Source organism: Branchiostoma floridae, chromosome 13 (assembly GCF_000003815.2).
Source record: "Branchiostoma floridae strain S238N-H82 chromosome 13, Bfl_VNyyK, whole genome shotgun sequence".
NCBI classification, from domain to species: Eukaryota; Metazoa; Chordata; class Leptocardii; order Amphioxiformes; family Branchiostomatidae; genus Branchiostoma; species Branchiostoma floridae.
This window is the reverse complement of record NC_049991.1, coordinates 12,035,973-12,061,023: the sequence shown is the minus strand read 5'-3', so window position 1 is coordinate 12,061,023 and position 25,051 is coordinate 12,035,973. Positions and strand designations below refer to the sequence as shown.

Sequence of the window (25,051 nt, the reverse complement as noted above, 5' to 3'; positions counted from 1 at the left end):
TTACCACAGCAAGTTGTTACAGTGAGGTATCATAAGATGCAGGGTTTGTGCTGAGACTGGTTTTAACTCTAGAAGTACCTCACCTCACCTCACCTCAAGGGTTTCATCTGGCTTATAATCATCATGCAAATTGAACCTGGCAAATTTGTATGATTCTTAGAAACAACAATCCAGACAGACTTTATATGGAAACCAATTTCTTCTAAAAATCTATGTTTGGCTAAACGAATCTTGGAAAGAACAAGAGGTGGGCCTTATGTAAGCATAACTATTAAGACAGAAATAGAATCTGAACATGTACTTGACATTGCTTAAATGGGAAGCCTGTCTTCATCAATAATTCACATCATGTACGGCTGCATAGAAAAGACAAAAATTTAGTATACTAAAGCAGCTACACTTATAATTATGATTTAGAATACTGAAATCTTTCATCAACTATTGAAGTGGTCCACAGCCCCCCTCCAAACCCCAGTTGTTAGTAATCAGAAATCCCTGGAGGATTCCTCATAAGCCAGAGTCGCCAGCCCATAATATCCAGATTATATCCCAAGGAGTGAAGTGTGCATCTGCAGTAGTGATGAAATCTTCTGCTTCCATATTAGTCACCTCCACCCAGATCTAAAAGTACGCTTTGAACTTGTATCACCTCCTACATCGCCAAATAATTTGGCCATTTGGTGGGGAAGCCCAAAAGCCAGATTAAGCTTTAGGCCAACTTTCCCCCAAGCAACACCTGTCAGTTCCGTTAAATAAAAGGCAAAGATTTGGATTCACTGGGGACGGGGAACAATCAGAACCACATGGAAAAGCCGCAAATTGAAAGTGCATCATTTTGTCCAGATTACGGAATAATCTACATTAAAGCTGAGGGCGTAGGAAGCTCAGCATGAAGAGCACCAAAAAGGGAATGTCTTAGCTGTGAAGTTGGGGAGTAAAGACGAGCGACTCGATTAATGGCATATTTTGAATATGGCTCGTATGATTACAGTTCCTGGCATGTGTTTGATGAAGGACGTATCAGAGGATCGGGTCGTGTCTGGCTCCAGCCTCTGTCTGTACCGTAAACATGGTACTTCCGGCTGTAGGAAACTGGTCCACACCCACCTCACCAGAATAGATCACCACGGGTATATTTGGGTGTCTGTTCGGGTGGGGCTGCAGCATATAGAGGAGATGGTATATTTGGCAAGGGCGTGTTTCAGCTTTATATATCAACTTCAGGGTATTTTTACAATTCTGATCCATCTGATTAACACTTTTGTGATGACTGCGGCTACTGGCCAATCAGATGAATCATATCAAGAGACAAGATGACTGGGGGATGATGATACCCATCTGTCCTCTCAAACACACCTCACTTCCATCATGTTAGCCTCATCTGATGCAGGAAAGAAGAACTGTGGTTACGTAAAAGACATTTATCGAAATCGATTAATAATTTCATTAGAAGCCAAGGGCTGGTTGCCATGGTTATGGCTGCAGTTCTGACCTGAGGCTGCTTGCCATGGTGATGGTGACAGCCTTGACCTGAGACTGGTTGTCATGGTGATAGCTACAGTCCTGACCTGAGGCTGATTGCCATGGTTATAGCTGCAGTTCTGGCCTGAGGCTGGTTGCCATGGTTATTGCTGTTGTCCTGACCTGAGGCTGGTTGCCATGGTGATGGCTGCAGTCCTGAGGCTGGTTGCCATGGTGATGGCTGTAGTCCTGACCTGAGGCTGGTTGCCATGGTAATAGCTGCAGTCCTGACCTGAGGCTGGTTGCCATGGTTGGCTGCAGTCCTGAGGCTGGTTGCCATGGTTATTGCTGTAGTCCTGACCTAAGGCTGGTTGCCATGGTGATGGCTACAGTCCTGACCTGATGCTGGTTGTCATGGTTGCAGTCCTGACCTGAGGCTGGTTGCCATGGTAATAGCTGCAGTCCTGACCTGAGGCTGGTTGCCATGGTGATGGCTGCAGTCCTGAGGCTGGTTGCCATGGTAATGGCTGAAGTCCTGACCTGAGGCTGGTTGCCATGGTTATCATGCTGGGAGGGGGCTGCTACAAAGAATATTGTTCCAGATGTTGACTATTAGAATGTACCAGACATATTAGAATGTACCAGAAAATGCTGGATTTTAGGATGTGAAATATATCAAAGTCAATATGAATTTTAGCATTGGCTCCTTAGTACTACAGTATTCATATTCTTTTAAATGAATGGTATAAGTCTTAGACAAAGTAAAAGAGGAGTTGATGTGTACAAGATACTAAAGGATGTAAGTAAGCAGCAAGGAGTCTATGACCGTCTTTTACGTTTATCAACAGGAGATACTCTTACAAGGTAACTTTCAGTCCTTGGGCAATTCTAAACATAATGGTCTAAAATCTGAGACTGATAGAAAAATGTGACCAGTTACAGTTGTAGTTGCCTCCAAACAATCCACAAGAAACCTGCATATGTACACAACCTGACCTCCCTTTTTCAAATACAGATATGGTCCTATAACTTTGTAGAAGGTATCCGTAAACCGTTGAGTACACCATTAACTTTTTAAGTGCAGCTTGGTCAACATAAGGAACACCCATTACACAGCCACAGTACTCACTAGAGGTATAATTAATGCTCATAAACTCTACACACTTCTAAGAATGGCCTGTAGATAATGACACTGGCTGAAGCGCAAGCTAAGGTGTGTGTCTACCTTCTCTCTCAGGAGCATCGTAAGGTTGCAGAGCTATGATCATGAGGCACTTGTCTAAACAAATCTGACCTTATAACACTAAGCCGACCATAGCATTGGGCAAACAGACCTGTCTATGACAGACTGAAGATGTATGCAGAGCTGTTTAAGTAAATGTTGTTCTGAAAGCTGCAACTAAAATGTTTTTGCTTGTATTTCATATGGTGTTGAGAAATCACAAAGATAGAAATATGAAGGTAAAGAACTCGTCAAACCTCTCCTCATCATTCAAACTCCTGTATGAGCATGTGCCATAAGGTACCAGAGCAAACACTTCACAAGGGAAAGTTTGACCTTTCTTCGTAATCTTTCTTTAAACAAAAACAACTTTTCTTGTCTCCATCAGTCAGCTATGCTTTAGTCCTACACACTTCAGGCTGGCTTCCCAAATTGAAGTGCGCCTACGGCAAACAATTTACACAACTTTTCCTTCGTCAGAGCCAAGTCCTGTTTAAACCAGGGATCCCCCTTTAAACCCATTTGCACGTGGGGTGAACCGGAGCCTGGCGTAATCTCTTCGGAGGGCACACCAGAGGTCACTGTTAATTACGTAGCCAGCTTCGCACCCAACTGGAGCGTCGCAGGAGACACCGTTGATCTAATTCACAAGTAAATGCCATGCACGGCCTCCAGTTTACGACAAACCTACAAACCCATCCCGAAGTTTGTCGTGGACGCCACAACAGAGGGTCCGGTCGCCTGACCTTCTGCCCCAGTTGTCCCCCGGTCAATATTTAGATAACTCATCACAGTGAAAGTGGCTTGGGCCAACAGTTCTGGGGAGAAGTTTTGATACTTGCGCCATCAAAATGGAAGAATGCTGCCCTGATTTGAGACTTGTGAGATTTAGCAAGCTAGTAAATTTCCTCATCCCATGACACGAGGCACTTGGCAATGCAGCTAGTAATGTGGAGCTAACATAAAGTTGCTGCCTTGAACTTCAACAGACATGCCAAAGAATTTCACGTTCTTTACCTTGAATAACACTGACGACAAAGAATATGGAGGTTTAAAAAGTCCTTACTTAAAATATACAATTCCGAAGAATTCCACAATCTTTACCTTGAAAAACACTGATGACAGAGAATATGGAGCGTATTTAAAAAGTGCTTAAATATGGAGGTACATGTGTATACCTTTAAAAAGAAGTCAATGTTAGATGAAAATCCTGTTAATTCTAAACTGCAGAATATGGCAAATTGCACAAGTGTTTTTAACTTAATACTGTAACATTCATTTGAACATTTAATGACAGTGAGACCTTTCAACATATAGCAAGCATGATGGGACACTTCAATGTCTTCAAAGAAAACACATCTTCAAAATCAGGTCTCTTAATTGCTAAATGTTTGTTTGTTCCAGCTGTGATTTATTGTACACACAGGTGGGCTTTAAAGACGTCCCCATGCCACACTTCACACCTACATGCCCCCACTCCCATCCCGACTCCCGTAATCCTGGTGCACTTCGCGGTGGGGCGACAAGTGAGGGGGGCTCAGACAGGTTTGTACTGCAAGCAGAGATGGGCCAGCTCAGATAACGGGGCCAGGACAAAGAACAAAGTCACTGCACGCAGGTCACTTCAGGTCGCAAGTACAAAACTGCCAACATGTATGATATTATTCAAGAACAAGAAATAATACAATCATTCAGCAATGATCAACTATGATCATCATGTAATATTTCAGTTCAAATGAATATCTGATATGAAATGGAAAAATCTTCATGTCAACACAATGGAATGTAATCTTCACAGAAAACACTTGAAATAAGTTTATATATGGCAAGAATGCGGTCCATAACAAAAGTAACTATATGTTAAGCCATCCCACTTTCAAAGTACAGAGATTTTCTGTAAGTATTTTCTTCCTGTAAAGTAATAAGATGAGATAAATGTTTGGAATGGACCACTTTGGATTTGGTTGGTGATCCAAATTCCAATACTGTACAATTTTGAAACTTTTGCTGTGGGTTTACCTCTCAGTTTTGGAGGTTACATCTCTACCACTCATGAATACATCACGATATAACATCAACTCTCATAATTCCACCTGGTACTATAATACAGAGAAAAAGTAACATAAAGTGATCTAAATAAAGAGAATACAGCACCAATACAGCATCAGTAATCCTCAGGAATATATACTTCAGATATTAGAATGTTGAAGATAACTTGAGAAGGCTTTTATAACAACGTTTTTGGATGTGGCAGTATTAAGGCACCCAGTGGAATTATGAGAGTAAATGTTATTATTACTGTACTACAATAATATTTCAACAGCAAATCTAAAACACAACAGAAGCCTTCCTTTCCCTCCTACCGCAAAATCAAACCATAGCAAAAAATTGATGAATTTATAGTATGTTACAGAGCTACTGCACCCTTGATGCTCTAACTGCTGATGAAATACTCACTTCCTACATGCAGCTCAAATTAATGAGGTTAACCAAGAGCTCCGTTTACCAGTTAGGCACAAATGACACTTCGAGCTCAGAGTGTACAAATTTGCCTAACTCACGATATTACTGCCTTGCTTGTTGTAGATTCATTATAATATTTGTAAACTATTCAATGAATAGAAATTATATAACTATCTGTCCATGAAGTTTCATTCTTCTACAGAGGCAATAGGACAATGGCAGCAATATTCAGATAATGCACATCCTCATAATCTGTAGTTTGTAATACAACTGCTAGGAGGCGCTGCTATCTAACAGAAGTGAGCCAGTGCAGATAATTCCAACATAATAGTAATTCTAACCTGTATTCCCCTCATTACTATTGGACTATTACTCCCAAAAAATTGCACTCATCATTATGAACCATTATACAAACAGTATACTGATAATGATCTGAAGTAGAAGGGTACATACATTGTCACACCACCTTTAACAACAGTCACAGTACACTGGTTGAAGAGTTGAAAGTTGGAGTCAAATCAACTGTGCCAAACATTAAACTGGAGACATTTATATATATACTGTCCATACCAATTCCACCCATCTCCCCAGTCATGCATCAAACATGTGTCAATCTGTAGAAGTGGGGTAATGTAATCATTCTAACAAGTGAAAAACCTGTTACCTCTGTAATTAAGGTCATATCCTGTTCACAGCTGATGTCAACTCAAGAGAGCTGTTTCTCTGTATATTCGTAGATTTCCATTGCAATTATTTGTTCTTCAAGAAAGCAACACTTTATTCTTTATGTACAACTTTTAATTTACTAAGTAATTGTGTGCTATAACGTACAAGGTAGTCATAATTTTCTGTGGATCCAAAATTCTGTTTACACCTCATAGACATGTAACAACATTAACGTCACTGACACACAGGCAAGTCACCTCCCATTACCTCCACTGGGTGAGAAGATGTAAAGAAATTACCACAACCAAACAGAAAAGCAATCTGGCGGCAAGCGTGTGGCACTGCTGACGTCACCTGCAGAGAGCACGATGCCTCAGTTAATAGGCAATAACAGGTTTTCCACTTGTTTTGAATGATTGCGTTGCCCTACTTCTCCAAATTGACACACGATGGAAGCATGGCTGGGCAGGAGGCTGTAATTGTAATGACAATGTCTTTGGTGTACAGTACATCTAGACAAGGAGGTTGAAAAGATGATCTAGACTGCCTTCCAGCCCTTTTATCAGTACATCAAGTGACTCTGCAAACAAAACGCAATTTACAAGCAATCGGGTAAATTGAAGGTGAAGAGGATTAGAAGTCACCTGGCAAATCATATGGTTCTATAAAGAACTGTCATGAGAAGGGAAACTTAAGAATCTCTCAAGAGTTGTCTCCTCTTCCATGTATGTCTGTGACCTTACTGGGACATCAATTGTTTATATTGATAACAAATATTAGATGCTACATGTAGGTATTCCAACGCTACCGCGAAAACCCTCTGCCGTACGGCGATCCGTAAATTTGCTACCATCTTCCCACACCCGCGGTACAAAAACTATCCGGTTCTAGAGGCAAATTTACCCATCAAAATAAAGGATATAAGTTTCTCTTTCCTGTGATGTGTTTATTTTGCTTGTAAATTGTTTAAAACGCCAGAAATTGGCCGGTGAAAACGGCGCGCCGTAAGCGGGGAGGCCTGGGTTTCAGATCGTGGTTTCATAACTTCCGGATGCAGCCGCCGTGACCCCTGACTTTACCGCGCTTGCGCTTCGCCGTCTTAGACCGCAGCAGAATGAAAGTTGTACCATTTGAAAGAGCACATTTCAAGCTTTAAAATGATGCCTGGAACATGAGGAAAAATTAATTTTTCGGGGGACAAAAGTCATTTTGAAAGGAATCGTCGATCTTTAATGATAAAAATCACCGAACGAACTTTATTTTTTCTTCTTGTTCCTGGTGCCAAACTGACGACAAAAAACAGGGCTACGTTTTGATGTAATCGGCATGTTTACAGCATGCACGCCGGCGAAGCGGCGAGCTGTTTTCCCCGATGATCGCCCCGATTTGGCCGGCCGGCGGCACCACGCGATCCTAACGCGCCAAATTTTGGGCCCCGCGCCCCTCAGAAACGGAGGATGTGTGACTGAAGCGGCACAAATAGAACATTTTTCGACGCTATGGATGAAGAATTTCAAGGTAAAATACTTGATACAACTTGTAGTGTTTGGGGGAGGGGGGCATGTTGAAGAAAATGTGCTTTTGAACAATTTTTTCTCAAGTCAATCCCAGCAATATGAGTAGAGTAGAGTAGAGTAGATAATATAATTTCTATGCAGTGTTTCTTTATCCATGTTTTAGTCATGAAACTTAGATGTAATGTAAAATGTTTCTTAGTAATTATTTCTTATTAATTATTCTTAGTTTATTGCTTTCTTTAGTATATTTTACATATGGATAATTTTTTGCACTTTTGTTGAACTTGAGGCACCGTGGCCCGGTTAGGGGTCAGCCGGGGAACCTATGCCCAATTTTTTTTAGAAAATATCAATTGTATATTTTCAATGTCATCGTTACTGTTCGTGTGAATCATTTCTTGCCTCGTTCCAAGTCTAAAATACCATTGTGTATTTTTTTCACTTGTTGAACTTGAGGCACCGCGGGCCCCCGGTTAGGGGTCAGCCGGGGAACCTATGCCCAAATTTTTCAAAACACGAATGGCATTTTCATTGTCAACGTGAAAAAATTGTGCAACCAGATTGTGTATTATTTGTCAGATTTTGCCAAGTGATTTTTTGCTCGACTTTTCTGGTGTAGCAAAAATCATAAATCTGTACTTACCTGCAATATTATATTCTTGTCTCTACTATCAGCCAGGTTCCTACTGACCGGGCGAGGTTGACGCAGTTGGTACTGAGGTTCAGTCGCAGAAGATGGCTCAGAAACAGTGACACTTACCTCCTTCCATCTTGTTGCAGGTATTTATCTACTTAATGATAATAAGTTAATCTATTCCTTACCCCCAACTTGCCTGTCTGTCTTTCTTTATTGAATTCTTTATTTCATTATTGGATCATTCTGGTCCTTTCGTCACAAGAAAGAAAGAAGTCATAAGTCATAAGAAAGATGATGATGTAGATGAACATCAGACGTGGTACTGGAGTAGGTCGTCATCCCCTCAGATGGAAGAACATTATCACCATGGTAGACATGTTAATCATCATATATCAAATAATTTTGTTTTTCAGGTGGAGTGTAGATTGCACCAAGTACCAGATGTAGCTGATATAAGACCGGAGAGCGGAGCGGAGATATTGAATGGTAGAGGTCAAACATAATGTTGACAAGTTGTGCAGCCAGTTCCATTATCAGCTTTAAGTTTGTTAAAAGAATACTGTTGCTACCACAGAGAATGATAAGTAAGCCTGTTGTTTTTGTGAAAAGTTGTTTACCTTGAATTATTATATATAGTATTGATTAAATAAGGAGAAGTACATGTACCTGCAAGTACATCAAAGAAATCTGTATCGATTGTATGTATCCTGAAGACAGCCTTTGACCTTGAAAAATGTTGAACTTATCCTAATAAATTTAGTGTTTACACAATGTCTACATATTGATATTTTATCTCTTATTAGTACTAACATCTGTCTTCTATACTAGTATTTTATTATACAATTACAAGTGTTAAGTTGTACTGTTGATGCTGTGTAACATCATGACTTAACATGAAAATAATGCGACATATTCACACACTTACCTTTCACCTTGACCAAGTTGACCTTGTTATAAGGCAATTAATATTGCTGATATTCTATGGATGTGACATTGTTGGTATATTTGTTGTGTACATTGCAAAAGTATATGAAGCATGATATTTAATCTTCTGCAATGCGACTCAACTGGTGCAAAAAACACCATTGACCGTAACCCAAAATGTGAACTTTTAAACCCAAATTTACTTATTTTTTAAAGAATTACAGGTAAGATGACAATTATTGTGTGAAAGGACACCAGTGGGTGCTGTTATGTGTAAAATATTGAAGGAGAGGGTTGTTCCTGTCAAGAGATACAAGTGTGTGATCTTTGGAGGATTTTTCCTTCTCCAGGGGTCAAAGGTCACGGTGCCACCTGTGTAATTTGTTGTGAAATGCATACTTCGACCCTGTGTAAAAACATAATAAAATGACATGAATGTTCAGAACTCTGTGGAGTGATTCTATGTAGTACATATTACAGGGAAATAAGATAAAACAAGCTTTGCAGCCTTTACTTACCTTTTCATCAACCCTCAAAAAAGGTATTTTGTTAATTTTCATAGTTTATCGCGCAGCCGGCCATATCTGAGGGTAGGTTTTGGCAACTTTGTGGAGCCATATCTCAGCAACCCTTCAAGATATTTGCTTCATTTAAAAAGCATTTTACTCCTCTTGGTTAGCTCTTTCAGAAACAGTAAAAACAGTCATTGTATTGTGTTTTTGAAATTTTGGTTGGAATACCTACTACATGATGAAAAAACCTGTTGTATGGAGATCTACCACTATTATCTCAAGTCATACAAAAGAAAGAAGGCTGAGGTTTGCTTAACATGCATGGTGGAGTAAAGGGGAGATCATTAGTGATGTTCTCCAATGGGTACCAAAACATGGACGCTTTGCAAAGACGCTTGCTGCTCAGTGGAAGATCTGCCCAAGGCTATGGAGGATAGGGATGGATGGAGGGAGAGAGTCCGTACAACCAGCACGACCGGATGATGATGATGAAAATTTCCAACATCTGAAACGCCCTCCGTCCACTTGTGTGAGGGCCTGTTGTCATCAAACAAGCGCTCTAGAAGCCATTCATTAATTCGCTCATTAACTGACGTCAACACCAAAAGAATTGAATATACAATTCTACAGACGGGTAGTAGAAGTGAACATAGGAGTGAATTACTACCCGGATGGTGCCTAGGCTAGAGACCACTTGCACAGCCATGGATACTGTATGATGAGTGAGACCACGCTTTACCCTTCAGCATGCTAAGGCAGCCACTGGCTTCAAATTTCCTTGGGTTATGGGGTTAGGCAGCAAGAAGAAGGTTAATAGACAGATAATACATGACTTTCCATTAGCAGCTCACAAACATTACCTCAGCATCTACCTGAGAAGGCCACAGTGTACAGGCATCTTTTGTTACAGCGTGAATTCTGACACCTCATACATTGAAGGTACAAGTGGCCTACTTTACCTTTTCTGACAAAGGTTCTACAGAAAATATATAGAGTAAAGCAAAAAAAAAAAGGTGCTTGCTTACCCCTTGCAGACAGAATACCTTACCTGCTTTTATCCTGTGATAAATGTTCCTTTTTTCAGTGTTATAGATAATCTTTGGAGCCCTTTGGAACACCTATCTTTTTACAGGTATTTACCATAATCTGTACAATGCCCCTGTTCAGAGCAGTATCAATTCACAATGGATACCCGGTAACGTAAGTCTGAGACATGTATAGTGCACCTTTTGGACCCCTTGACAAATGGTGCTCAGTACGTGCACACCTTTAGGAAGACAAGCTCATTCAGGTATATACAGCACTATAATGTATGTGGCAATGCATACCAATGAACAGTGGATAACGGTAGAATGTAAAATACCTGGGATGTTGTTAAATGGCAATCTCTATACTGATGATGACGACTTTCTAGGCATTTAGATTCAGATCAGGGAAAATCTTGTTGCCTGGGCCATCATTTACCCACCACAAGAAAATTGTAGCAATCAGTCAAAAATTTTTTCAGAAGGAAATGAAGTGGATCAAATTGTCTTGTCGTGCCGGTTAACTTACGATCTCAAAGAACATTGGTTCAGCCTTTTCCGCAGGAAGTCAAGGCTTCGGAACAACATCAAACATATGTCCTTACATAACCTGTAATATGCAGAGATCAAGACAATGGAACTCATACAGGTAACCAAAATCTGGAAAAATGTGAATTTGAATATCAAAATTGACTGAAGTGAAAAAAAATGACCTAGAAAAGCAGAACATTTCATGAAAGCATGGACCATTAATGTCTATGCTATTCGTACACAGGTATCACAGGTACAGACTGGACTCACAGTTCCTTCTCCAGGCATGAAGAAAAAGAAGAAAAAAAAAGAATAAATAAGAAATGGAAGAAGATTGAAAAGAATATGGTCAGAGAAAATAAGTGACGGAAAAGAAAATTCAGTAACACTTCTAGATGAGCATATCAACACTGGAAACTAGAAAAGAAAAACTCACAAACTGGGAACATGTCTGAAGAGCCTGTTTCTGCATCCACTGCAGCACCTGACAATCAGCACTGTACTGGTACCGGTGGTTCTCCACACACAGATGAGCTGACTAGCTCCAACACGAGTCACGTCAGAGCAGTCTGTCCTTAATCAGCCCTCTCCCCCAGGCAACAGCCACAAATCATAACATGTTAACAAAAGCAAATATTCCGCAACATCAGGTAATTAATGCACACCGGGGTCCTCTCGCTTTGAACTGTCAAATCACGAAGCGGCTGCTGACGTGACGTGACGTCACTGCATAATGATCACTGCATGTACCAAGGATGTGTTGACTGATACACTAAGCAAGAGCTGACAGAGATGATGATACCTCACCTTTCAATCACTTTGCAATGGTTTGAGATGCTACGTCAGTCTATGACACACTAATTAACAAAGCTATTCCTATCAGTCACTGGCTTTCTATCAGATTAAGAAATGGTGAATTTCCAAGTCTAAATGATTTCAAGCCAGAAATTTATTCTTGCCAGTTTTCTGAATCATACACTCAATAACAAGCACATGTACCCATAATTTAAATTGTGAAAGAGAACAAGTACAAAGAAGCAAAATGCAGACAAGAGAGGTTTCAAGCAGGTGGGTATTATTTACTGGGCTGGAACAAAGATTGTGACATCACTTACATAAGGTTCATTTCCTGATTTCTCTTAATGAGTCAGGTAGGGCCAGCATAACTGGATTATCCACCAAGACACACCAAGAAATGGCAGCTGGCAATGTCACTTACAGTCAACCATGCGCATATCACATGACCCTATCACATAAAGTCGTGATTGTAGCGTGTCGTTCATCGTAATGTTCGTGGTGGTTTTATGCTCAAGGTTTTCATGGTGAACTCTGTACTAGTCTTGCCTCTCAATTGTAAACCTGTATCTGCCCTTTTTTAACTTGAAGTTGAAATATACAAAATAAAACAGGGTTGGTCAAGGCTACTAGCCCTACTGTCCAGGGCAAGTGAAAGCGCTTATTGGGCAAGTGCATGACCTACCCAACTTGCCCAATCGGGCAAGTAAGATTTTTTCTTTGAGTGAGATTTTGATATACATTGTACTTGTCACATTTTACAGTCATGTCAACATAGCAAAATAGAGGCAATAAAAGAATTCCATTGCTGAAAGTGAAAATGCATTTCAAATTGACATTTGTGAAAAGTTGATCCAGGCAAGTTAATTTTTTATATGCTTGTCCAGCCCTGTAAAAACTGACATCTTGACCCTTTATCCTTGAAGTGATGAGTACAAGAAATAAACCCACCTGAGCAAACTTCTTCTGAGTGGAAATCTTTGAGGCAGATAATTGGCAGCACTAATGGTCAGCATCACCACATGTGCAGTTAAAGGCATACTACGCAGTTTTTTGCGCTCAAGTTTGAAATATTCTAGAATTAAGAAATATCAGACTTACTACTACTTTTTGTCACTTTTTGACACTTTTGTGTCATTATTTCACGTTTGCAACGTAAAGGATTAGCCTACAAACATTCCGCTCTAGGCACCCTGTAACCTTGTGTCCCCCCAAGTTAGACCCTCCTGGTCTTGCTTGCCACCGGTAGGTCCCCCGGGGTGGGGTAATCAGTTAGCACATGCATGGCAGACTGCAGATAAAGAACACAATGGAGATCTTCTTTGGAAACACCTATATCTAATCATTCTAAAATAGCATATAATCATGAACTTATTAGTCTATTTTGTAGGATATCAACAAGCTAAGGTCATATTCCCTTCAAAACTGCAAGAAACCTTGTACAGAAAGCTAGTCTACTGTACTCAGAGGAACTGTCAACTGGCCCCCCACTGGGAAGCCAGGCTGATAAGCAAGAAACAACAACACACAGAGGCAGTAACCAGCCTGTGCCCATCTGTTTCTTGGAAGATCACAATTTTTATACATCATAATGTGGTGCATTGATGTCGCAGCATCTCTCCATGAATATTGGTATGCAATGCTATAGGGTTGATTGAGCTAACAATGTAAAGAAAAAGTAGGAAAAGCTACTTTTTGTTTTGTTCAAAAATCCCGTAGTATGCCTTTAATGCTCATATAGGAACAGTTGGAAAATATGACAACTTCTATGACAATGGACATTCAAAATCTTCCAAATCCTTATCAATATTGAGTATGGCATCCTCATAGTCATACTTCATTAGGGAAATAATAACCCACTGGACTTGAATATGAAATCGTAGTGTATAGCTGGAGTTAAGGAGCTATCATGCTGATTATAACAAATACATAGAAAGCTGTAAAAGAAAGCAGACAGGGATGCAGATCATTTAGCCCTACCACATCAAAACACTATACACATGTAGCTACCTGTAATACAAAATGTGGTTCAATAGATGGGTCCACAACAGGGATAACAAATAAGTTAATACCATCTTTTTACTGTAGTGAACGTCATGTACAAGTATACTTACACCTGTACGCCTACCATAGTGATGTTATTATCTCTCACTGTAGCCACACCTTAGACCCGTTATACTGCGTCATCTGCACAGTGTTGTTGACAAAATATCCAGCCACTGAAAATGGACTTGGATCCAATTTGTATTGATTCTATACCATATCATGGCATCAAAACAGGACACGCCTCCTTCTAGCCTGCCTCAGGATGAGCAATGACTTAACACTAGAAAAGAGAATGGTATACAATACAATCATCATTTATAATCCTGTAACATATGTACTTTTGGCTGTTTGTTTCATTCAAGACAGGCAAGTTGACAACACTATCAATATAATAACAAATGTATATTCTATAAATCTACTGAGACACCTATGGTACTAGCCTGATTTAATCGCGCTTCTTAGGCCCGTCCTACATTGCCATGCGGTGAGGAGGCTACAAGCTCCAGATAGCGGAGTTTGCGTTACAGAGACTACTATGGTACATGAACATGTACACATGCTCATTGCGATGGAATCCAGTTAAAACTTACTTCCTACAATGACTTTCTCATATTAAGAGTTAACAGTATGTCCAAAATGCACGCCGATCTCTTAAATGTATCCCAATAGAAAGGAATCTTCCTTTCACCGTGACTTAGCTTAACATAACCCCTTGAAAAAAAAGGAATCATGACTGTGCTTTATGTAAGACACGGGTAGACCTACAGAGTTGCCAACCTTCCTGACTGGTGTTTGCACTAACGAGTGACCTGTTGCAGGTAAAAAGTCACAGACAGCAAAGGGCTCCATTAAATTGCTACATTCTTGACAGCTTGCCACCAGAGCACACTCTCAAGGAAAAGGTCTCTGCTTCCTAAGGAAAATCCAATCCCGGTTTCTCATCAACATTTACTGTTACCGCCAAACATTTTGCCTTTCCCGAAACATCACCCATCTTTGGTTATTACTTAACTAATTACCTATTGACCCATCCTAAGCAACTGGACAGCATATTGATTGTTTGATGATCGATGATTGAAAATTTATTCAGCTGGGGAGTTTCTGGGAAATATCAATCATGGTCTATCAATCAACCTTGTTACAGTGGAACCTGTCAGGCAAATATAATGAAACAGGCAGGAAATTGCTTGAGGAGTGAAGACCAACCCAATTGGAACCCATTCATATACCAGGATAGGATCGTCAGGATTCGTCCGGTCACAGGATTGATCCCAATTCGAGAATCCCGGTATGGAAGATCTGGCTGCAAGGGGTGTTAGAATCTACCAAATCTACCTCAAGAGGTACCGTGGATACGGCGGATTGAAATGGGATCAATCCTGCAGTGCCTAGGTGAATCCTGATTCACCAATCTTGGTACATTTGCATCAACACTTACAGGGTCCAAACCAACCTCCATTAGCCATACAGGGCTTGTGTTCCGAAAATCAGAAAGGGGAATTTTTAGTTCAAAACTCTACCCAAACAAAGGTAGAAGTGACTCAGTAGTGACATTCTAATCTATCAGAGAGACCACCTGTTAGTCTTTAAAACTCTTCTCAATGAAGTTCCAGGCCACATCCGTGATAATGTGCTGGTGAGATATTCCTACAACTCAGCCCACTGCTATCTGTGTGTATAGACTTTCTCAGCGTCTTTAGTCATAATAATGTTTGGCAGGTTGTCAAGGTCCAATGCCTCACGCCCACAGGCTTTCACAGCTTTTGAATCTTACTTGGCATAGATCAAAGTAACTCAAAGTTTCATATCTTGCATATGCTCTGTAAGAGCATTTTGAAAGACATAGCCTAAAAGCAATGAAGATGAATAATCCATTACAAACGAGGGACACAGTTGAGATCATGCTTCCTAGGAACACATTTGGCACCACTTTCACAGCAATAAAGCATAGCAAGTTGCTAACATTACTAGTATAATAATACTAGTGATATTTAGTGCCATTTAGCTGTTGGAGAGAACACAGCACTTTTACAAATCACTCGTAAGACATTGTAAATTGTGGTAGACAACCTGAGAAACATGGGAATCTCACAAAGTTGTCTGTCCCAAGATATTACATTACTATGTTACGGCCAATGAATACAAAGTATGAAGGCCACCCAGTACTGTGTCCAACAACTTTCTACTTCAGTTATCAACCAGAACTACTTCCAGCGAGAACTACACACACTGTCAGAACCTCCAAAATAAAACTGGGTACAGTAATAGTTACTTAACACACCTTCCTTTGAACTCAAACGTTACTTAATAGACTTTCCTTTGGACTTCATCTATCTTTCCAAAAAGGCTCTCCAAACTACATAAGGAAAATCAAAGGAGGATCCAAAATTCCATCCATTTCACAAGACAACAAGATGGTAGCCTGAAATCCAGCTGTAATACCTTTACTTTAGGATGGAGTCAACTCCCGTAGAGGACTCTAAAATGCAAAAGTGAATTAGGGATGAATATCAGGCTAAAGTGTTGGAGAATGAATATCAGGTTAAAGTGTTGGATCTGAAATTCTTAGTACACTATATAAGAAGGTTAGTCATGATTTGAATGAGTGAAACCTTAAGCAAAAACCCTTGAGCAAAATCAGTAGATGCAACATGGATCTTCACACCTGCTTCTGTAAGATTTCTTCCTATATGATATTGTACAGCTACTGAGCTAGGGTGGAAATACTGGGATGATCTTCATCTATCATCCTGAACTGCAGCACCGCCTCCAGGGAGGTTGGCTCCCCTGCCATGTTCACTCCAGTTTACGATTACATCATGGCAAGCAGTCTCATTACTTCTCCCCAGGATTGCAGGTAGTAAACAGTATATCAACTACTTTTACACTCCTGTCTGTGATCACCTTAAATGTTTATTAGAAAGCATTCCTACTATAACCTTGTGTGATGTCTCACCTTAGCCAGGACCTTAGTACACCTGCTAGTGCTATCCCCTTGTGTATGGGTGGCAGTGGCGGCGGCACCGGGGGGGCAGGGGGGGCGGCTGCCCCCCCGGAAAATATGTTGGGGGGGCGTCGCCCCCAAAAAAAATCAAGCTGAAACCTTGTGTATTTTTTTGATGATGGAAATTTCATAAAATCAAGCTAGTCTAACGGCAAAATTTACCCCTGAAAATGCAAGAAATGGCGTTTCAGAGAGTCCCGATTTCAAAATTTCGCCAGACCTCCCTTGTGACGACTGCGTCTTCGGCGCAGGACAATATGTTGCGGGAGCGTTGCTCTGAGAAATCTTTTAAATTTAAACCAATACAAATTGTACTATCGTACTTAGCTTAGTTTACAAGCAGAATGTGCCACTGAAATTCAGGAAATGACGTTTCAGACGGTCAAGATTTTAAAATTTTCTCCGGACCTCCCTAGCGATGACTTGCGCCTCCGGCGCTCACAACGACATGGTGAAAATTTGTGCGTGGTAGCTTAGGTCATCGCTCTCAAACATCTTTTTCTTTGACAAAAATGGCATAAGATTTAGCGTAGTCTGCAAGCAAAATTTGTCCCTCAGAATACAGAAAATGTCGTTTCAGAGGGTGCAGATTTCGAAATTTCCAAAGACCAACCATGCGACAGCTCGCACCTTCGGCACTCGAAATCGTGAAAATATTTTGGGGGCATCGCCCTCGCTAAAACCATGTGTCTTTTTAACAGAATTGCCATCAAACTTAGCTTAGTCTGGCAGCAAAATTTGCCCGTCAAAACGCAGGAAATGTCGTTTTAGAGGGTCTAGATTTCAAATTTTCCCGGGGGAGCATGCCCCCGGACCCCCCTAGGGTGGTCGCGCCTCCGGCGCGACGGGTAGCGCCTTCGGCGCTACGTAAGTGTGTGCCGCAAAATTCTGTCAGTAAAAGTTTGCCCCCCCAGTCAAAATTTCCTGCCGCCGCCTCTGGGTGGGTACCAGTACAGAAAATTCAGGTACAGGTTCAGCTCTAGGCCTTGACTGTCTGCAAAAACTTGTGAATGCAAAAACTTAAGCATGGTATCCAGCCGTATTATAGCTCCTGAGTCTCTTCTGTCCTTTTGTCCGCAAATACACTGACAGGTTTTTCCAGACGTCACAACAACAAAAAAACGGTTTGGTAGCGGTATGGTGTACTGATACCCACCCCTACCCTTGTTTGATGTCTCACCTTAGCCAGGACCAGCAAAGTGATTTGTATTGGCCCTGAGCTTGCCTTCTACCATCCTGGGGTTAAGGTTTTCTGTGGATTGACGTCAAACATGCCACATCGCCATGGCAATACGGAGATCCACTGGAGTAGAACAGGTAGTGGCAAATGGTTCTGAAAGCCTCCACAGATCTTGTGGAAGTTATAATATAATTCATTCAGGCTTACAGCTGTACCCAACGCTTTGCATGTATAATCAGAGACATCTATGAATCTAACAAGTTGTGTCCATATTTCATATTGGATTAAAGTTCGCGGTGAAGTGGTCACAGTGAAAACCGCGAACATTAATCCTATCGCGAACATTTCTGCATTTGGGCTCTGCATGTGTCTTATTGGGCTCTGCATGTATCTTATACAATGTACTGGACTCTGCATGTATCTTATACAATGTACTGGACTCTGCATGTATCTTGTACTGGGCTCTGCATGTATTTTATACTGGGCTCTCCATGTATCTTATACAACGTACTGGACTCTGCATGTATCTTATATTGGGCTCTGCATGTATCTTATAGTACAATGTACTGGGCTCTGTATGTATCTTGCAATGGGCTCTGCATGCCCTTTCCCTCAAGGCACACACAATATATTTTGATTTCCGGAATTCCGGTAGTCACGTAATTCGCAGCATGGTGACCAAATTTTGCGTAACTGCCTTTATTATAAATGCAGTAGAATATGTAGGCGGTTCTCCTGAATTCAGCAGGTAATAAAGTACTATTGATTGGAACCCCATTGTATCATGCTGTCAGTGATATCTCAGACTCACATTTGACTAATACTAGCTATATATTTTATAGTGAAACAACATGGAAAAAATATGCATCAAGATTATCATACACATTCACAGTCTGTCACTCAATCCACCAACATCTAACATGACCTCTAAGTCTAACGACAGCCAACAGTATTATCGAGACAATACAATGTTATAAAAATCCTACCTTTCATGCTCAGTTGTCCCAACAGATCAGTAAGGTAAAAAAAACACTAAACCACTGTCAGGTAAACACTACGCTCTAGTACGTGCTGCCTGGCCGTCTGCATCCCATCTTTTATCACACGCCAACCTCAATAGTGTCTGCTGCATTAAGTCTCGCAAAAAAAGCAAGCATCGAAGATTTACGTCTTACCTCTAAAACACAGCAATTCAAAAATAATGGCAGCTTCCTTCCCCAGGGCTAACTTCACCTTTCAATAACCTTTGCTAGAAGATTTATCTCATATTAGAATCTATTTCTAGTACGACACCTTCAGGCCAGACATTGGCTTTGAAAACAACTATAAGACTTGTGAAGTTCAAGCGTCTATGAAGGTCTGTTACATTGCAGCTGTTCAGTGTTAGGTGTATTGTCACCTCACATCATACGTCACGCATGTTTTAAGTCATGATTGGGTAGATGTTAATTGTGCTTTCCCTCAACATGACAAGTTTTCATGTGACATGTAAAGCTTGGTTGGAGGTCTACGTAAGTTAGTATTTAAATGGTTGTGACAGGAAAGGTTACACTGCAAAGTGCAAGTTAAGGGGTTAGTTTCCAAAGGGTTGGGTATACCAGACTATGTACAGTACTAATAAGTAACACACAATAAAGTTTGATACTACAAATACAACTAGAACAACTACAAATATACTTTCCAAAATCAAGAATTTTACAGTCTGGTAACTAAAGAAATGACAATAATGATATGGCAAATGATGATACTATCTACAAAGACCTACACTTCAAGGAATGAAAGCCATGTCTGTTTATGTGTGCAAATAAATGTAATATGCCATAATTCAAATTTTGCAACCCCATGGCACCCATGCAGATCAATCCTTCAATGGATTGTTATACAAATTCTATACATGAAGTATTGTGCCACATTTACCTTTGTAGAATGTGGAATGAGTGTCTATACTCGCATTGTGTTTCCTTTTGGGAGTTATGTTTACCAGCCCAACCTAACTCTGATACTGTGAACTTTTCAAATGAGCCAGAAAGTCTGAAATCTTCCCAGACCACAATGAAGGAATGCCAGCAAAGCGCCCTAATGAGGGACCTGAAGTTCAAACAACTTCTTGCCTTTCACAGAAACAATGTCCCGCCAACAGCAGGATTTCAGGTATGAGTCATCGACAGACGTTTCCAGGCCCAGGTTCTGGTGACGTGACCTTGCCATTGCCAAGTTCAGAGGCTGTGTATACATCCTGAGCCCACCTGTTTTGTACATACTGCTCCCTGAGAAAGCTGGCAGTGACAGCGATTGGTCCATCAGTATTAATCCAATTACCAGTGCCTCCACTACCCACCACCTGTACCATGTCTGTCTGCTCTCTATGCAGGGGAAGCTGGCATGATATACTACCTACCCTGCAGGACAATGTCTCTTTGCCATTAACATGTTATCCAAAAATATGACCCATCTATTCATTTATTTGTCAAAATCACACTGACCCACTTCTGCAAAGACATCTTCAGATAAGTAAGATACTGGTAAGACATCAAAGTAAACAAAACTGTTTTACGTTATACCTTCCCCCAACCCTTGGGCCATTCTATTCAAAACACAAGGGGTTGCCAGGAAGACTTTTTTAATAAACTGATGGGAGGGGGTATTTAAAAAGATTCAATATACAGATGATACTAGGAACTGATGTGAAAGGAAGAGCGACTGTCTGAAACTTTCCAAGATCTTCTTTTATATCGATTTCATCATAATAGCTTTTATTCAAAACTGGCTGGACTGTCTGTTGGGTCACCTCTAATCACCCTCAGAACACCTGAAATAAAACAGGTTACAAGCTTTGTTTATGTTTTCCACAGGAATTTGGACAGAAGCTTGGATTCTTGGTTACATTGAGTGTAAATGACCTGTATGTGTGCCAGAAAGTACACACCAGAGTTTTCTACAGACAATTGTAATTTACGAACCTGTATACCAACTGTTGCTTGTGACTCACCCAATCAAATTTGACAATCATATCATAATAAATAAGATGATGTCATAACAAGACATTTGATCATCACAATATCAAATTGCTGAAAAGTAAGCTTCTTAGAAATGCCTACTCTGGAAAACATGACTTTTCCAATAATCATTTCCACATAATTAATTTACATTGTTTTTCTTCTCCTCAGACCATGATAAATACTTTTGTATGACTAACAATGCCAGGTATGCCATGGTCTACCATGAGGCCCATGACCATGAAGTTCATGTACCTCAGGGAGGAGTTATCTTGAGAAATCACAGTCCCCGAGCTGTCAACAGGAAAAACCATATAATGCTCCTGATAATACTTAAACTGATTTGACTTTTTGCCTTCTAGGCATACAAATATAAGACTGTCATTCACCATTTAAGGTTTATTCAGTTTCTTTCATCTACAAGTATCCAGTAATAAATCATAGAAACATGATAAAAATGTTTCCTTGACCCACCTCCTTGTGTCTGTGATATCAGTGCCACAAGGGATGAGGCAATTCCAGGATGAAGACAACAAGGTTACCCCCAAGTACACAGACAAATGAAGTTGCTAGCAATTGTTAAAAAAACAGCATCGTAAAGAATGTAAGGCTGAACATGGCATGTTTTCACTAATGCATATCTACCCAACTGGCGGCAGTTATTTCTTTCACATTGGGGTATTCTGTCCACAGGGCAAGCTTAAAAAGACAAAAAAAGTTTGTGTCACAGTTGGAGCCTGTGCTTTTGTTATCTTGACCCTTGACCTCTAACTGGACCTCTGGAGAGATCAGCTGGTGAGGTCAGTGTGCTACCCAGCTTGAATAAAGTCTAATTGTTTTCAATAGAGACTTTTATAAACTTACTTTAGAAAGACATGTTCATTCCATCTCTTTTCTAACATTCATCCATTATATTTTTCTATTACATTGTCATCTTTCTGTCCCTTTTTCTAGAAATGACCAATGATAACTTACGCTGCCCTACTTACGAATAAGAAATTAAAGTGAATCCTAACTAGTGTTAACCAACTGATTGATACGTGTATATTGAAACCAGTAAGTAACCTCCACACATGAAGTGACTTACTGAACATATCTTACTACTAATGCTGAGCAGAAGGGGTCGAGGACCTGGCTGCTCTCTGCCCTGATTCCATCACTGATCAACACAAGTTATGAATTTCTGTTGATGATTCGAGAAAATCCAGACACTGAACCAGGTACTAGAGACAGTTGGAAATGATTACTACATGGTGAAGACAGGCTCACTTGTCTTACAGATCACTTGTGGCAGAGCCTTGGAAGATTACTTCTGCCAGGGATGGCAGCAAAATGAGAATGATTTATTTGTAAAACATTATGCACTCTGCTTATACTCGCCATTGCTGTGCACAGCTTTATTACATCATAACCCGTATATGGCTGCAATAACCCATTGCTACATATAATGTGTCAGCCCTTCTTGTTACGTTAATTAGGATATCAAGTCTTATTCTCTACACCTATTTTGTACTTTGTGTAACAGTCGTTGCCATACTTTGTACCATGTACAAATGTCGAGCAATAAAGTTCTACTTATGTGAAGAGCACCAAACCCATTCAAGCCAGCAGACTGTGCAATCCCCATATCATCAAATGATATTGTGATGGTGCAATGTAAAATTCCTCACATCTTACAAAAGGACCATGAAGAATAAAAACAGGATCACATCACTATATGGTAACATTGATGACCACATTGCATGATACTACTCTGACATTTAATAGCCTGAGTTCCAGTCTGGATGCTGTAATCTTCCTGGGTCTGGTCTTACAGTCACTCATCTGCTGCACTGGTAAAGAAGACTACATGTGCATGCTAATGCAACAGCTGAACAGGGCTGATTTTCATCTAGAAATTACAGTCAGAGTGCTTACAGCTGAGTCTAGGATCTAATATCATTGGTAGGAAATATGCCACTTGAACAACATTCACAACCACACATTCTTCTTTACTCAAAGAAGAATCATAGACATTTCATATGCAAATCAAACAGTATGCTACAATTGTGAATGGATGATTAAAATCAAAATCCCCATTTGAGTCCCATCATTGCTAAGTGCTGAGAGATGGCTTAGATGCACCTGCTATGGAGAGGTATATAAATGATGATGACATGGGATTTCTAGGGAATTCCCCTGTGTCCAGTATTACATCAAGTTTCACCTGCATGTGGTACTCCTTTCACTTTCTATTTACACTTGAGTTTAACATTTTGTGGTTTGTGTTTATTCTTTTAGATAGTATTATGAACCCAAACAAAGATCACAAATGACCTAGATCATGTTAAATACATTCAGGCAAAGTTTAGTGAACTGGATCATGTAGGATTAGAACCAAGGTCATGACAAATGGATCATGTCTTCAAAGGCTGGTCACATTCCTTAGCCTTGAATGATACTAGGTTCAGCAGACCTCTCAAGGGACCTGTTCTTTATATAGTAGTTGGTCCAGGTAAATATTTGTTGGAGGTTATGTAATGTCAGACACTGACTAACTGCAAATAGAAAAGAACACATTATTTGGTCATTGGTGGAGTTCATTACACCATACAGCTAGGGGGTAGTTCTGCATTCCCAAACTACATGCTTATAAATAATAATAAAAGAGCCTGGTACCAAAACAATGTACATGTAATCTACACTAATCAGATCAACCTGTTATGTAAATAAGGCAATAATGCTTCAGAAGAGGCCAAACATTTCAATGAACCTGTCGCACCACTGTTTTATATACACATTGGGGGAATCTATTCGGGGGTAGGGGGAGGGAGGGAGGGGGGCAGGAAACGGAAGAACAGGTTCCTCAAAATATCCCGTGCTCATGGCTGCCCCTGGTTTTGGGACGGGGATATCCGATCCCCACTAGGAACGCGAGAGCTGCAACCTGTCATCGGGGGAGTCGGTGCATTAACAAGTACAAACCTTCTGGTACTAGTGTTATCGAACATAATTATGTACGGGGAGAAATCATCTCATCATGACTTCGCTGCTGACATAAAGAAAGGCAACCTATTGGGCAGTTTTAGCGACACTCTCCGTACGACTGCTGACGGCCTGCCCGTCCTGCTGACACAGCTGAGGTTGCTTTATTTTCGCCCACCCCCCTGATCTGATTCCTGAGCCGAGCTGACATGACAAGTGGGGACACAGGGGAACTGCACTGTACTAGGTTAGCCCACTTATCCACCGCTTTCCTGGCCACCGTGCAGCGCTCAGAGGGCATCTAGGACTTGTAAAAATTCCCATCAAATGGGTCAGAAGCCTAAGAATCTACGAGGGGACAATCAAAGAGGCATACTCACCGGTGTACGACGGGGAAGGCGCTCCCACTCGCTAGCTCTCTTCCGCTCACAAACAGGGTCGCCATTACAAGTGCCCGGATGCCGTATGACGTCACGCGACGAGAATGCGGTAAACCGGAAGTGAACAGATGTAGTCCTCCAACTTCACACTTTCAAAACAAACTTTGACAACATGTGTGCAATGCTCCGCTGAAATCTAGCTATTTTAGACAGTGGGCACAAAACTAACTCAGGGACAACACTTGTGTCACTCTATTTTCAAAAGAAGGCAACGTTTATTGTTCGACAATGACCCCATACCCTCCAGCTTTTAACCATACCAACACCTGCAAGCACCTGTCTGAGAAGTTCAACTATGACGGAGATTTTTTTTTATCACCCTCTGTGGCCATTAGCCAGTGAAACCCTTCAACAACAGATGTTTTCCATAGAAACATGTTACTTGGCCCTTAGCACTTTTTTATGTAACAGTTAAAAGCCGTAATACCTTCAAAAGCTGTTTCCTCCAATGTAACAACAAAATTGAAATCTTGATATTTCGTGCTGCAGAAAAGGGGATTAAAATAACGACATATTGAATGGATTTTGAAATCCCGGTGAAAAGTGTCAGAGGCGCCAAGTATCGGCAGGGAGGCCGACCTTGTAGTTCAGCAAGGTGGGACCGTGGTGACATGCATGGCTCAACTATTTGGCCTTGGGTACGGACATCGTGAAAATATTTTTCTCTA

At 40.7% G+C, this 25,051-nt stretch overlaps 1 protein-coding gene across 1 annotated transcript in view; it reads right to left on the bottom strand.

The window, feature by feature from the left end:
- The window catches only part of LOC118428504 (myocardin-related transcription factor B-like), an 83,677-nt gene extending 59,204 nt beyond the window's left edge, over positions 1–24,473 (bottom strand). The window contains exon 1 of the mRNA XM_035838590.1: positions 24,324–24,473. The gene's annotated coding sequence lies outside the window, so the exon portion shown is untranslated. The remainder of the gene's footprint in view (positions 1–24,323) is intronic.
- Between the last annotated feature and the right edge of the window lie 578 nt (positions 24,474–25,051).